Source organism: Neopsephotus bourkii, unplaced genomic scaffold, assembly GCF_033783945.1.
Source record: "Neopsephotus bourkii isolate Nb327-2 ecotype Australia unplaced genomic scaffold, CSIRO-AGI_Nbou_v1 NB_234, whole genome shotgun sequence".
NCBI classification, from domain to species: domain Eukaryota; kingdom Metazoa; phylum Chordata; class Aves; order Psittaciformes; family Psittacidae; genus Neopsephotus; species Neopsephotus bourkii.
This window is the reverse complement of record NW_026900744.1, coordinates 6311521-6326225: the sequence shown is the minus strand read 5'-3', so window position 1 is coordinate 6326225 and position 14705 is coordinate 6311521.

Genomic DNA, 14705 nt, shown 5'->3' with positions numbered 1-14705 from the left:
GGGCTGCTCCTGCCCCTGTGCAGCCTCTGCGATGCTGCAGTGTCCTTGCAGCACTCTGAACCTGAGTATAAACGCCTTCTCCAAAGGATCCTCGGTGCTTTGTGCACCCATGGCTTTGGCCATGGCCCTGCAGTGCCAGTCAGGACTTCCCTGAGTCTCATGGTGCCCAGAGCCACTGCAGCAGCAGAGGCCAAAAGTGTTCTGTGGAGGGAAGGCTGCAATGCCAAAGGGAGGTGGGATGCTCCAGCCTGTGCTCATGCCCCCTTCACCTATCTCTCCCTACCTCATAGCAATCATCCCTCACTCTCCACTTTGGGACACCATCTCTTTCCCTTCTCACCATTCCTCTTCTGGCTGGCAGATGTGACAGCATCCCTCAAGTCCCTGCAGGGTGTTGGGAGTGATGCCAGAGGACCCCTTCCCCAGTGCCATTCAAATCTGTGGGGCTGGCGTATTCCACTCTTGCTGTCAGGTGCAGTGACCTCATGGTGGCTGTGGCATCTCTGTGGGAGACATAGGTCGGTCTGCGGGCAGCACAGCCTCACCTCACCCATCTTCATGGGTGCTGTTGCCTGGGAAACTGAGCAAATGCGGGCAGGGATCCAAAGGAGTGAAGGGTGGGGAGGAAATACCAGGTCCGGCACCTGAGAGAGGGCCAGGCTGGCCGAAATGCCAGCCATCCCTGGAAATTTCCCATGCACCAGGCCTTTGGCACTGGGCCACGATGATCCCTGAGTGATTGAAGCCCTGGCATGGTCCAGAGTTTGTTCTTGAGTATGTGGGTGCACCAAGTGCAGTAGGCTTTAATGCTGTCCTCCCCAGTCTTTGGCATGGTGGCATCACCAAAATCAACTTGTTTTCTCTTAAACCAGCTTCTGAGCAGCACCTCCCATCTCCACAGGCTGCCTGGGGAGCAGCAGAGACTGGGGTCCGTGTGCTCTGGGGTGACCCTCTTCCTGGTCCCCAGATTCCCACCTGAGCACTGGAGCCTGGGGAGGGAGCAAGCTGGGAGGGGACACCCTTTGCCACCATAGGGGGAGTGGGTTAGAAGTCCCCACATAGACAGGATGTCTGTGTCACTCTAGGGACAGCACAGGAAGGATGCCACAAGAGGAGCAGGGGAAGCTCCAGAGAAGAGCCACCAGCCTGTGTTTTGCCTTTTGAGTTTTCCTTTTCTTATCTCCCCACCATGTCTTCCCCATCCTGCCCATCACGCAGGGACAGTTACTTGTTTATGACAGCATGTCTTTTCCTGCCCCATGGCTCCCCTGATGGTATCAGAGTCCTTGGAAAGCCCCCAGACTTGTCCCTGATTTGACAGCAGTTTGAAACTACCTTATGAGAGCCACCTCACTCCCCATCAAAGACGTTCTCATTGCCGTGGGGCAGTGCCGTACTCCTGCTCTGGCACTCCACTGCATCCCAGGACCTCGGTCCCTGCCGTGCCAATGGCTGCCCCTCACCCAGCCCTGTGTTCAGCCACCTCCCCTGGGTCCTGCTCTGCCCTGCCTGGGGCTTTGCCAGCAGCTCACACCCTCCAGCTCCAGGTTTCGGCTGAATGCCACAGCCTGGGTGACCGCCAGGGCAGGCAAGTGGCGTCAGGGATGGGAGGAGATGCTGCAGGCATCATTGCTCCTGGCCACAGGGATCTGTGTCCCCAGCAACCACAGCTCCTGGGGACTTTCCATTCGGGTGCCTGCTAGTGACCTCGGGAAAGTCCCTCGTGGAGGATCCGTCTGGCCTGGAGGAAGCCAGGGCGCAGACAAGGGCTCTGTTGCCAGGAGCTCACACTTTGGCTGTAGGTCCCAAAGCTGTTGTTCCTTCCTCTGCCCACCTGATTGAGAGGCACAGAGCTGTCCAGATGGGTCCATTATCATCACCTGTGTCAGCTCTGCACTGGGCTACTTCATCACTGAGATGTGGCTGTCCTCTGGCTGTGGGGGACAGCGGGGTGCTAGGGACTTCATGGGAAGCTTGTGCACCTCCCCTAATGCTGCCCAGGCAGCACTCAGGTCCCTGCCCCAGCGCAGGTTCTATGCTGCAGAGATCATGACAGCTGGGGTGCCTTGGGCTGCCCAAAATAGTCTTCCCTGCTCCCCCCCTGCCTGGCCGCTGGGAGCTATCCCATGTCAGCGCCCCGCGGACCTGGAGCAGCTGGAGGCAGCTGCTGCAGCGCTCAGCCCACCGACCAGAGGCTGCTCCACTGAGCACCCCACGCTGGGACAAGTATCACCCCAGGGACTGTTTGCGCTGAGAACTGCTCTGCATGGGTGCACCCATGGATGCTCTGCCCAAGGAGGGTGTGTGGCTGCAGCCCCGAGGCTCTGCAAACCCACCTTTGCTCCCAAACAGGGTAGCTGCTGCTTAGTTGCTGGGCAGGACTCACAGAGCTGCTACCAGCTCCTGTTGCAAGTTGGCGGCCAGCCACAAGCCACAGGGATCTCCCTCATCCCCGACCCCACCAGGCCATACAGAGGGACCAGGATGACTTCTCTTTGCCACCGGGTCCCTCTTCCCACCCTGGGCAGCTGGCTCTTGGGCTCTGGTAAAAGGATGTGGTGTTGCTGCCCTGCCTGGGGCCGGTGCTGCATCCCTGGGGAGCAATGGGCAGGAAGGCAGCCTGGAGTAAATCACAGATTGCTGCTGCGGCCAGGCTGGGCAGCATCCCTAGGGTGCAGGGTTGTGGCACTCCTACAGAGAGCATACAGGGGAGAGGGACAAGGGACAACAGCTGCACTAGCCTGGAAAAGCAGCAGCCAGCACTTGCCCACATATGATGTTTGCTGATGTAGGTCTCTGGGGACATCAAGGCCATCTATGCTTCCTTGAGGGAAGCAATGAGGATGAGGTGCTGGCCACCCAGCTCACCCCACAGTGCTCTATCCTGCATGACACAGGGCTTTCAGTTCCCCTCAATGGTGTAACCATCCATGCAGAAGTGTCCCCTCACCCATCCTCCACCACCACATCATGCCTCTGACCTCTGCTGAAATTCCCTGTGGGGAATTCAGCCACGTGTCCCCTGGGCTGTACTGGGGGGGGACGGGGGGGGGGACGGGACACAGTGACAGCATGGGGCTGGGAAACAGCACAGCTCCCTGCACTGCTACAGGCAGAGTGTTGCTGTGATCCTGGCCAGGAGACACCAAAGAGTTAGTGACCCACATTACAGCAAGCTTGAGCAGGCCCGGACCTGCACTGTGGGCATCCCTTGGCTGTGGGGTGAGCTCAGCCAGGGTAGAAAACAGGCTGTAATAGAGGAGTCTGCAGGGAGCTCACACCTGGTGTCTTCATCTAAAAGATCAGCAAGAGGTTCTCATGTAAGCATTTTTATTTTCGGCAGTCAATATAATGAATAGAGCTGTTTTGTTCTGAGAAAAGAAATCTATAACAGCTCAAATGACTAAAACAGGATAACCCTTTTCACTGGCAGGGTCTGCAGGCTGGTGGCTTGGAGGTCCCTTCACTGCTCTGCAGCTCAGGGTTCCTGTATTTGAAAGGGTCTAGTAGTGTCTCCATAGCATGAGCTCTATTAAAGAGCATTTTAACTGGTACTTGAAGAGTCTGAGTGCCTTTCTCACTGGGTTCATGACAAACTGGCACCTCCTGATGCAAAACAAACACCAGCTGCGTTTGGAGTGGGGGTCCCAAAGTGGGAAGGGGCAGCTGGAGGGACCTTATGGTTGAAGTCCACGGACCTCAGGATGGGTAAAATTCCTGGGGCTGATAGAGATGGGTGGGTGCTATGGCTGCTGCCTGCAGACACAGCCAGATGTGAATGCTGGGAACCCCCTGAGCATCGGGGTTCTCCCAGCACAGGTCCAAGGGATGGAGGCAGGGGTGCTGCATGGACACAGCTCAGGAAGGACTGAACTGTGCCTGGGAGGGGGGGTCACCCCTCTGCCATTTCACCCTTAACAGGGGAGATTGAGGTTAGATATAAGGAAGAAATTCTTTACTGTGAGGGTGGTGAGGCACTGGAAGAGGTAGTTCCAGTGTAAACACTCCATCCCTGGCAGTGCTCAAGACCAGGCTGGACAAGGTTTGGAGCAGCCTGCTCTAGTGAAAGGTGTCCCTGCCCGTGGCAGGGAGTTGGAACAGGATGATCTTAAGGTCTTTTCCAACCCAAACCATTCTATGACCTGCAGCTTGTGCTCTTCTGAGCAGGAGACCCCGGGGGGGACCTGATGGATGCTTAGGACCCACACTCTCATCTCATGGGCAGAGAACGCCGGAGGGGAGCTGCCGGCCTGAGCCGGGGGGAGGAGGAGAAGGAGGAGGAAGAGGAGGATGTGGGCTGAATGCCAGGGCATCCCCCGCAGCCGGGAGGGCTGGGAAGGGGCCGGGCTCCCTCTGCGGACCGCTGCCGCTCACTGCAGCCGCGCCGGCTCCTGCGGCACCCTCGGGGGTCCTGTTCCCCGCGGGCAGTGAGGACAGCCCGGGCTGGGTCCCCTGCGCGGCTGCTGCTGGCAGGGACAAGGTCTGTATCCTCTTGGGGTGCCCCCCACTCCGTGTGTGCCGGTGGTCACCTGCAGCCCGGCACCCACTGTCACCAGAACAGCTCTGGTGTCCCTGGGGAGAGCTTGCAGGAACCCCTTCGGAGCCGTTCACAGCAGATAAAATACAGATATCCCTGCCCTGTGCTCCTTGAGGGTGTCCCCGATCCTGGAAACAGGCTCCGGAATGCCTGGGGGACAGGCAGCTTGTGGGCATGGGCAGGCTCTAGCACACAGAGCTGCCAGCCCCGAGGCACACACCATGGCCAGCCCTGCCACGAAGCTTTGCAGCTCCTAATGTGACTTGTCAGCAGCAAGGGAAGAATGGGAACAGAGGGGACAGCTGCAAAAGGCTGGGAGGGATGGCCCAGGACATAGGAGCACCCGGGTACATGGTCCCCATGGGCTGGGACGCTGGGGTGATGGGCATGCAGATCCTGCTCAGGCTGGCCAGCCCTGAGCTCCGTGCTGCTCAGAAATGTGTCATTTAGGACTTCTTAGGCAGGGATTTTAGGGCAAGCTGGAGGGGAAAGGCCCGTTGTCAGAGTCAGATGAAGCACAGCACATTTATGGAAGGACATAGGGCTGTCTTAGATGTCAAGAGCAATCACAGACCGGTGGGCTTCACATCTGCCCTGGAATAATAGGGGAAACCATGATGGGGTCTAATTAATAGAGGCTGAACAGGTAGGGATCCTAACACACACTGCCTTTGCCTCGGGTAAACTTGACCTTGACTGTCCAAACGTATCGGGTCTCTCTCCAAGACAAGTAATTCACTTGATAAAGACACCGGGCAGACCAGCAGTGTGGTAGGATGAGCACGGTGTCACGTCCACACAGCACAGGGCTGTGAGTGCTGAGGGATGCTCAGGCGAGTGCCTGTGGCACCTTACAGAGGATTCACATGGGACGCCCAGGCCTGTGGGTGCCTGGGGCTGCTCTGCAGTTCACCGCAGGGGCAGGGGCAATGCCAAACGTCTGCTGACGAAACTGCAGATCCCCCTCTGCAGATGCTGCTGTAGCGATGCCACAGCACACATGGAGCATCCGGAAAGTGTGGGGATAAAATACCGCATTTCACCCAAAGCTGGGTGGAGGGGAAAGAACGGGCCGAGGGCCTGGATGCCAGGGGACAGCGCTGCCTTGGGGCTGAGGAGCACAAACCCCGGAGCTCCGCGGCTGCCGGCAGAGGGAGGCAGACACTGCGGCGAGAGTGGAGACCGGCCGGGACAGCACGGCAGGGAACAGAGGGACAGCGAGAGAGGGGGACAGGTGAACGGGGGGAGAGTGGGACAGTGAGACAGGGGGACAGCGGGGCAGGGAGACAGAGGGACAGCAGGGTAGACGGGACAGAGGGACAGCGAGAGAGGAGGACAACAGGACAAAGGGACAGGAGGACAGGGGGACAGTGCAGCAGTTGGTCGGAGGGACAGAAGAACAGGACAGTGGGACAGAGGCCAAAGCCTGTGGAGCTGGTATGGCTCAGCATGCCCCACAGCCCCGGGACTGCTCCGAGCCCTACCGCAACTGAGCTCTGGGCTGTAATTTTGGGATGTAGCCCGAAAGTGGTTTCTGATCCCACAAGCAGCCCTGCATGGCACTGAGTACTGGGATGGGAAGGTGTCAGCTTGGCCTGGGGTGGTCTGGGGTCAGGGGAGATGTGGAGCTGCCCTGGTGACACCAGTGTCCTCACTGCATGCACACGGAGCCTGTGCTGTCATCCCCAGCAACCCTGTCCCTCTGGGCGCCAAGCTCATCCTGCCCCCATGAGAAGTGCCACCTTCCCCTGTGCGACCCCACAGTAGGTGTTGGTCCTGGGGGTGCCTGCCCTGGGGCACACTGGTGCCACTGTCGTACGCACTGCCTGCTCTGACACAGGCTGTGCAGGGAGCTCCCTCGTGGCCGCCAGCACTGGATGGTGCCTGGGTGTGTCCCAGCTAAATTTAAAGGACTCTGCGGTATAAATATCCTCGGTCATAAATACACAGAGGCTAGATGTTTATCGGGGCCTTCCCGGCAGCCCTGACCCAGCACACTGGGCACCCCGCGCAGCCTCTGCGGTCCTCACCGCACTGCCGCTGTCAGCAGCATCGCCAGGTCCTGTGCTGCCCTATGGGGACAGGGGCACAGGGTTCTGCCCCGTGCCATGGCCCTGGTCCGGGTCTCACAGGGCCCTCAGGGGAGAGATGCAGCTGCTCCTCTGGAGATGTTGACTCTGGGTGTTTGCTGGCAGGAGCAGGATGGCCCCAGGCCCTGTGCTGTTGTCTGCCACCAGCCCTGTTTGCCGGGCACCCTGGGAACAGGTTTGTGTGGGGACAAAGGGGATTGGGGCTGGCATCCTGGTACCCGCTGTGGTGGTGCTGGGCACAACCTGCCTGGTGCTGGGGATCACCCTAGGGACCTGCGCCGCTGGTGTTGTGACTGAGGGACCACTGGCCGAGCCTCAAAGCTGTGCATGGTGTGTCTGTCCCTGGGCTGTGCTGGCACTGTTCCTTGGGGACAGGCCACCAAGGGGCCACCGTGAGCCAAGCCCAGAGCCACAAGGAGGGTCGGGGCCAGGACCACAATAGAGGGAGGAGCCAGACTACAATGTGGGGTGGAGCTGTGCTGCTGGGGCAGGGCCAGGGCTGCCTGAATGGGAACCAGGCAGAGGCAGGAGCAGCCCCACGGCGTTGGCAAGAGGTCCCATGGGCACAGCACCCATGGGCTGCCCCAGACCAGTCTCTACCTGTCCACGAGTGTCCCAGCACTGCTGCTGTGGAGCCACCCCATGCTGGCACCAGCCTGTGCACCCTCCCAACCCCACCAGTGGGGAGTCCTGGGGCTCTGCAGGTTCCTCCTCTGAATAAGGGCTTTCCTACGTGCAACCTCTCTGCAGCCCATGGGATGGCATCAAGGGCAGAGCAGAAGCTCTGTGCCTCCGCCTGCCCCCATCTCCTTGCTCTGCACCAGGCTTTTGGTCAGTTCCTGCCCCATCCTTCCTGGGCTATTTCCAGCCCCTGTCCCGCATCCTGCACCTCTCAGGGTGTCCCACTGCTCACTTCCACCTGGTTCTAACCAGACAGCCCAATCCATGCTGCACATCTTTCCACCACATGGCTCCCATTGTGAGGCCTCTGAAACCCTCCTGCCACACACGGGGGCTTGAGCATCCTTCTATGAGAGCCAGCAGCTCTTCTGCAACCCATAGCTGTGCCAAAAGCATGGGCTGAGCTGGAGGGGATGCTCTGAAAGGGATGCTCTGAAGGGGATGCTGCCTTGAGCAAAGTCTCATTGTGGGGTGGGCAGGGGTCTGTGAGCACACAGGGCTGACAGCACCTTGCAGACGTGTGAGAGGAAACCTCTGGCACATCAGCACCTGGTAAAAGGTCACCAGAATCTGCTCGGAGCCGATCCCCATCACTGTCAAACTGTTCCTGGCTGGCTCAGATCCGTCCTCCTCACCATCTGCAGCCTGGGGTTAATGAGTACCTCCAGGGTACACAACTGGAGGGTCATTAAACAGCAGTTGAACAAGCCGGGGCTGCCAGCAGCACTCAAACAAAGGGGGCTGATTCACTGTTTGCCCTGCAACAATATTTACCATGGCCGGCAGTGAGGGAATGTTTGTGCGGGGCAGGACGTCGCGGCGACACGGAGACCAGCAGGGGACGGTGGCGGTGGCAGGGAGAGGACCGCATGCTGCTGCAGTCCTGTCCATTGCGTGTGGCACGGGCAAATGTGCCCTGGGCTCTGCAGGGTGCCCCCTGATGTGTCCGTCCACTCTGGAGAGCTGAGGCAGTCAGTGCCAGGCTCAGTGCTCAGCCTCTCTCAGCCTGGCAGCCTGCTCCAGCATCCCTGCTGGTCCATTGTCCTCATCACCTCAGCCTGCTCCCCAGAGAGGCAGGGAGCTAGGGAAAGGTGGGGAAAGCCCTCCCCCAGGAAACACCTGCCCCCAGACCATGGTGTGAGGCTGTTTGTGGCTCAGGGATGCTGTGTGTGATCCGTGTCCCCACTGATCCTCACTCGAGATGAGAGAGCCAGTGCAGGAGGGTTGTATCCTGATTAGCTTACTACCTAATTACCCCGGCTGAAGATATGCCACATGCACAGTCAATATGCTCTTGTTCATACATACATGCATGCACACACACATGTCACTGCGCAGTAGTGGCCCCAAGGCCAGGACACCCACAGGGGAACATGCTGCATCCCCTGGGAGATGCTAAGACAAGAGAGATGTTCAGCAAAGACACTGTTTCATGCCAGGGCCTGCCATGCAGCCAGCTTCCCTAACACAGCAGTGATGGGCTGGGGCATGCAGGCTATACCCTCCCCATGAGCCCTCCAGCCGCTCTGGCTCACAGCCCTCTTGGCACTGCTTGGCACAGCCTTTTCCCACAGCTGTGCAGGCACTGCACCTTGCTGGGGCATCTCTCTGCACCCTGCAGGATCACTCTCCCAACCATACACAGGGATGGGAGCTGCTGGGCTGTTGGTGGCCATCAGGATCAGGAAGTTCCCTCCAGCTCACCTCAGCATGTGCCCCCAATTTAGGGACCATGGTGCATGTGCAGCTGCAGGGTGGGTGAGCAGCTGGCAGTGACCCCAGCTTCCTCCACAGCATCCCACTGATGTGTCTGGACTCACATCCATGGGGTAGGGGGGTCCTGGACAGGTATGGTGGCACTGTGGGTGCTTTGGCCTGGTGAGGGGTGCTGCCTGCCCTGCTCATGGTGCAGCAGCCCACCTGCACACTCCTCCCTGCCCCTGGAGCCTCCTGGGCTGAGGGTGGAGGGGGGCAGATTCCTTTCCAGGTGGAAGATTTATTTCCTCAGGAGCAGTGGATTATTCCCAGCCCATCGCCCATGATCCATCTGCCTCTTCATCCACCTGATTGCCAGGCAGCGCAGAGCCTGCCTGGTGTGCTGGGTGCACTAGGGTCCCACTACTGGGTCCAGCCTGGGCTCCCTGTGTCCCTGCAGCCTCACAGGGTGCAGGTAATTCCCACAGGGTTGAAACATGTCCAAGCACTAGCCATGTAAGCTTGGCTAAAGTGGGGACCCACACCTCCATCTCCAAGGCCTGAGAGTACCCTCAGCATCCACAGCAGGATCCCAGCTCAGCCCATGCTCAACCTGTCCCCGGGTCCCAGCAGCCATAGGTTCCACTATGTGTCCCCAGTGGTGCTAGCTGATGTGTGCCCCCATGCTGGCCCTTGCATAGGGGAGCAGTGTGAGGGGCAACCGGCCCCATGTGTCTCTGTACACTGCGCACGTATCCACCCCATCCTGAGTGCATCCTGGGCACTAGAAACATGGTGCCCCAAAGCAGGACCTCATGGCTGGATGGGTTTCCTAGCTGGAACCAGGAACCCCAGGCCTGGTTGACAATGCTAGGATTTCCCCCACAGCCAACATAATGGGGCCAGGCAGTCGAGCTGGAGACAGGATTCCTGGGTCCCAAGACAGGACTCCTGGGGCTGAGATAAGACTCCTGTGTTCCCAACCAGGCTCCCCTAGCCAAGACATTCCCTTAGTGTGACACTGCAGGGGGGTGGGAATGGCCAGGACTTGCTGAGTTTGGCCCTTTGGTACCCACTCTTTGCCTGAGGCATCCTCATCCACCTGTCTCAGTCAGGGGCAGGAGGAGAGGGGACAAAAGCCTGTCATTACCTGGCCCAGAGAAGCCTCCCTGTGCCCAGAGCCAGCCCCCTGCCCTGCTAATCACAGTTCTTTCATTAGCCAGCCCCTCATTCAGCCCTGATGAAGGGGAACAGCAGGGGATCCCATTAGAGCTGAAATAACAGGCTGGGGCAGGGACCCTGCCCTACCTCTCCTGCCCCCAGGCAAGCATGGATCATGGGATGAGGGGTCTGGTGGGACAATGTGCAGGACAATAGGGACAAGGTGAGCTTGTTGAGGTCCTTGTGTCCAACACCCTTACCTTAGACACTGCTTTGATTAGCCAGTGCTGGAGCCAGGGAAGGGGTTGCAGATGCTGCCCATGTGTTGCTGCAGGGGATGAGCCCATGCTCTGCGCATCCCTATGTGTGTGTGCCAGGCTCTGCCACCCTCTCACACCCAGCAGTAAGTTCCTCCAGTGATGCAAACCGCTGCTGTCCCATTTACCCTACACCATGTCAGGCCCTGGCCCTGCCATCCAACCACCACTGGCTGTGGTGGGCAAAGCTGCATACCAAATACCCACCTGGGGTGCAGCCTGGCCCCATCCCTGCACTCCCACCCTGCTGCCCTGCAGGGACCATGGGGACCTTTGGGTCTCCCTAACATGACTGCCCCCAACCCATTCCCTGGAATAACTGTGGGACTGGGTGGGACCACATAAGCTGGGTACACCCTGGCTCTACTGGAGAATCTGGACTTGTCAGTGGTCCAAAGTTTGGGTCCCCATGTCTGGTGCATCCTCACATTCTGGGTGCCAGCAAGGAGTGGGTACAGGGCAGGCTGCAGGAGCCAGGGCAGGGAAGGGTTATGGCTGCAGCAGGACAATGCTCCCAGTACCTTTCCAGTAGGAGCTACAGGGCTCATTAACAAGATGTCATGGCATGGATGGGAGGGACATCATTAGGGATGGAAAGCCAAGCTCAAGGCCCCAGCCTCTGGGCACCACAGGGCTGTATCTCTTCTCTGCCAGCCATGATCTGGCCTCACTTGCTCAGGAAGGAGACCCTGACTCAGCAGTCAGTGATGGAGCAGTCACAGCCCCACTCCTCCCTCCCATGGGATGCTCCAAACCTTTCCCTTCACTGGCATCACCACAGTACCTGAGCCCCATCTCCATCTCTCCCTGAAGGATGCTCTGGCAGTGCTCAGGGCTGGGCAGGGCTGCTGGATCCATGCGTGTCCCCTTTAGGCTTAACCCAGCACATCTCTGCCACTACATTCCCTGCCTCAGTTTCCCCTGCTGCCACGGCACAAACGATGGCACGGCCTGAGTTGCCCTGGGCAGGCTGTGGAGACAGGGAGGAAGGGCAGTGCTCAGCACAGCAAGCAGCTCCCATGTGCCTGCCTGTGGCTGTAGCTACACCCTCTGCTCAAAACCATGTCCTCGCTCCTGGTGCAGAGCTGTGGGCAAAGGGGTTTTCTATGGGCAGTGTGAATTTGGCCAAAGATCTGGACTATCCTTAAGGCCAAGCATCCCTATGTGGCTGGTACCATCCTGCACAGTGGCAGGGATAGCCTGGCTCACTGGGGGCATCCCAGCCTGGCTCTGACTGTCTGGCTCCCAGTCCTGGGGCAGCCCCCGCGCAGTGGGTACCTTATCCCCAGCTCCAGCATTGGGAGATGCCCATCCCCACCAACACCGATCCCAGGACATCCTCCAGCCACAGTGGCAAATACACAGTGCTGCACTGCCGGCCCAGGCCTGACTTGTCCATCCAGTCCAGCCGCCCCAACCACCCGGCACAGAGGTGGCAGGTTTTTCCCTGGCGTGACTCAGTGCTCGCCCGCAGCGCTCGCAGCCCCAGTCCTTCACTGCCCGCCCAGCATCACTCAGCAGGGCGTCCACAGCACAGTACAGAGCCATCCAGCACTGGGGTGGGATGCTGGAGCCCGGGCACGGAGCCAGGGAGGCAGGACAAAGGCCAGGGTGATGCGTTGCCCCAGCTTGGTGCTCCAGGAACTTGCCCATCCGGATGGGGAAGAGGCAGGTGCCAAGCAGCCATCCGGGAAATCGCGGCAAGACCCAACACGACTGGCCTGACAGGCTGGGAAACAGCCGGAAAGAGACAGCCTGGCCCCTGTGTCGCAGCTTTGGAGCCACTGCTCTCGGGAGAGGCACCAGGAAGGGCTTGGGGCTGGTCCCCAGCTACCTGCTCGCACAAGAGCTCACCAACCCGCTGGTGGTGCTCACCAAAACACTGCCCCGTGCCGGGAGCTGATGCTAGGGACACTCAGACGTGTGTGCAGGTGGATGGACACATACCATGATATCGCATGCACCTGCATCCCACTCTACCGCATCCTCCTAGGTGCTATGCACATGCCTGCACATACGTCTCACTTCCATGCGCAGCCTACACACACGCACCTCGTCCAAACTCACTCCTCCATACCAAACATGCACCCCACAAATGCCCCCATCTGAAAGCATGTGCAACACTCACACAAGTGTATACATGTCCTACGTACATTTCTATGTCACATACACACAATGCATACCCACCACATTCGTGTATACTTTACCCAGACCCCACACTGTGTACCCCCTGCCGTATCCATGTGCACATACCTCATGCATGCAACCCCACCACGTGCCCACTCACCAGACCCTTTACCTCACACCTCCCCTGCCCCATGGCTCAGTTTGGGTTCACGTGTGTCATAGGGACAGACATATGGCGCACCCCCACGGACACTGCCAGACCACACACACCCCTACCACACATCCCCACACTCCTTTCCATCCCATATGCAGACTGATCCCCAACCCAGTTGTCCCAGCACAGGGCTGGTGAGGTGCTGTGGTGTGCTGATCACCTGGACCCGTCCTCCACCCATGTGGCTCCTACACACATGGCCATGTTGTCCCTGGCTCGGCCACCACTGGTACCGGTGCTGGTATGTGCCGTACATGCTGGTATTGGTGTGAAGCCCATGGCCCCACAGGAGGGCATCCAGGGTGGGGGTCACTGCCATGGTATGCTGGGGGTCACACCTTGCTCCAGCACTGGGCCAGGTCTCAACAATCCTTGGCACAGCTTTGCCAGGCCCCACAGTAGACCTGGGGAATGCCATGCTGGGACTGGTGGCACAGTGGCAGGAGAAGCACATGTGCTCCCTGCTGACAGTCAGCTGTCCTGAGGGGCTGCTGGGGAGCATGTAGTGGGGACCCCTATGCATCCCCCACTCTGTACCCCATCCCCACAGCCTCCCTGGTGCCCACGACTACCAGACAAGTGCTTCCCATGTGCCTGATGCCTCTGTCATGATTACATCTGTGAATGCCAGGCCAGCCGTTGTGCTGGGGAATGCCACTCCTGGTGTGGCTGGATGGGGATGTGGGGCAGTGCATGTGGCCCTGAGCAGGGGCCAGGGCTGGGCAGACTGGCTGCCAGCAGGGTGAGGTTGCTGGCAGCACCACTGTGCTCTTCGAAAGAGTCAGGCACCACAGTGAGCCTGGCAAGAGGCAGCAGGAGCTTAGGGAGGCAGTGCCTGGAGCTGGGAAGCACTGGTGGAGGATGCAAACCCTTTCCATGGGCTGCCTGGGGCAAAGGGTACAAGGGTGGGTGCCCTCCAAGCTCCGCACAGGATGCACTGAAGCATCCCCAGGGCATGGCAGAACCATTTGCCCTGCTGGGGTCTAGGATGGGAAACCCAGCTCTGGGGGCAGCCTGGAGCATCCTCAAAGCGACGGTACCCATGGTGTTGCGCGGAGCCATGCGCAGGCTGATGGCAGAGCCAGGTGTGGGCAAGGGTTTTGGCAGCGGAGGTGCCGGTGACTCAGAGCTGGCAGGAATGTGGGAAATGCAGCCGGGCTGCGGTGCCACGTGAGGCGCAGGCAGGGCCAGGCCTGCCAGCACGGCCAGGCTCCGTGCAGCCACGTTTGGCTGGGGCAGCGAGGGCACCCTGCTGACGAGGCACCGCAGGTAGGCCCTAATTAAGTGTGTGGGTCGTGGGGACGGGTTCAACTCGCCTTCCTCCACAGCATTGAGCAACCACGGTGCGGCTGCCCACCCGCCTGCCCGCAGCTTTTGGGTGCTCAGGGGCCATGTACCCAGGTCCTGCCTGCTGCAGCCCTGCACTGGGTGATGGTGGTCGATGGCAGCTCCATGGGTGGGTGATAGCATCTGGGCAGGGTGCTCCAGGCTTGTGTCCCCCATCGTGATGTGCTACTGTCTTCATGCCCATGGATGCTGCCCGTGCCCTGTGGGACCCTGTGTGTTTGCTGCCAAACAGACCTTACGCTACTGGAAGAAGTCGCCCAGACATCTCCTAGCCCTCCCAGGGTGTCATTTGGATGTGGCATGAGCTGCTTCTCTGCTGCTAAATGCCTCCAACCGCCACAGAACAGGCAGAGGATGGCTCTGGAAAGCAGCTATATCTATCTGGAGCACAGATATTTGGAGGTGATGTTACCTTCAACCACAGATGGGGAAGACCACACAGGAGCAGGCAGTGGCAGCAGCTCCTGGGTGCCTGCACTCTTGGCCTAGGACAGAATTTGTGAGTCCTTCTGGGCAGGGCCAGTGTGTGTCCAAAG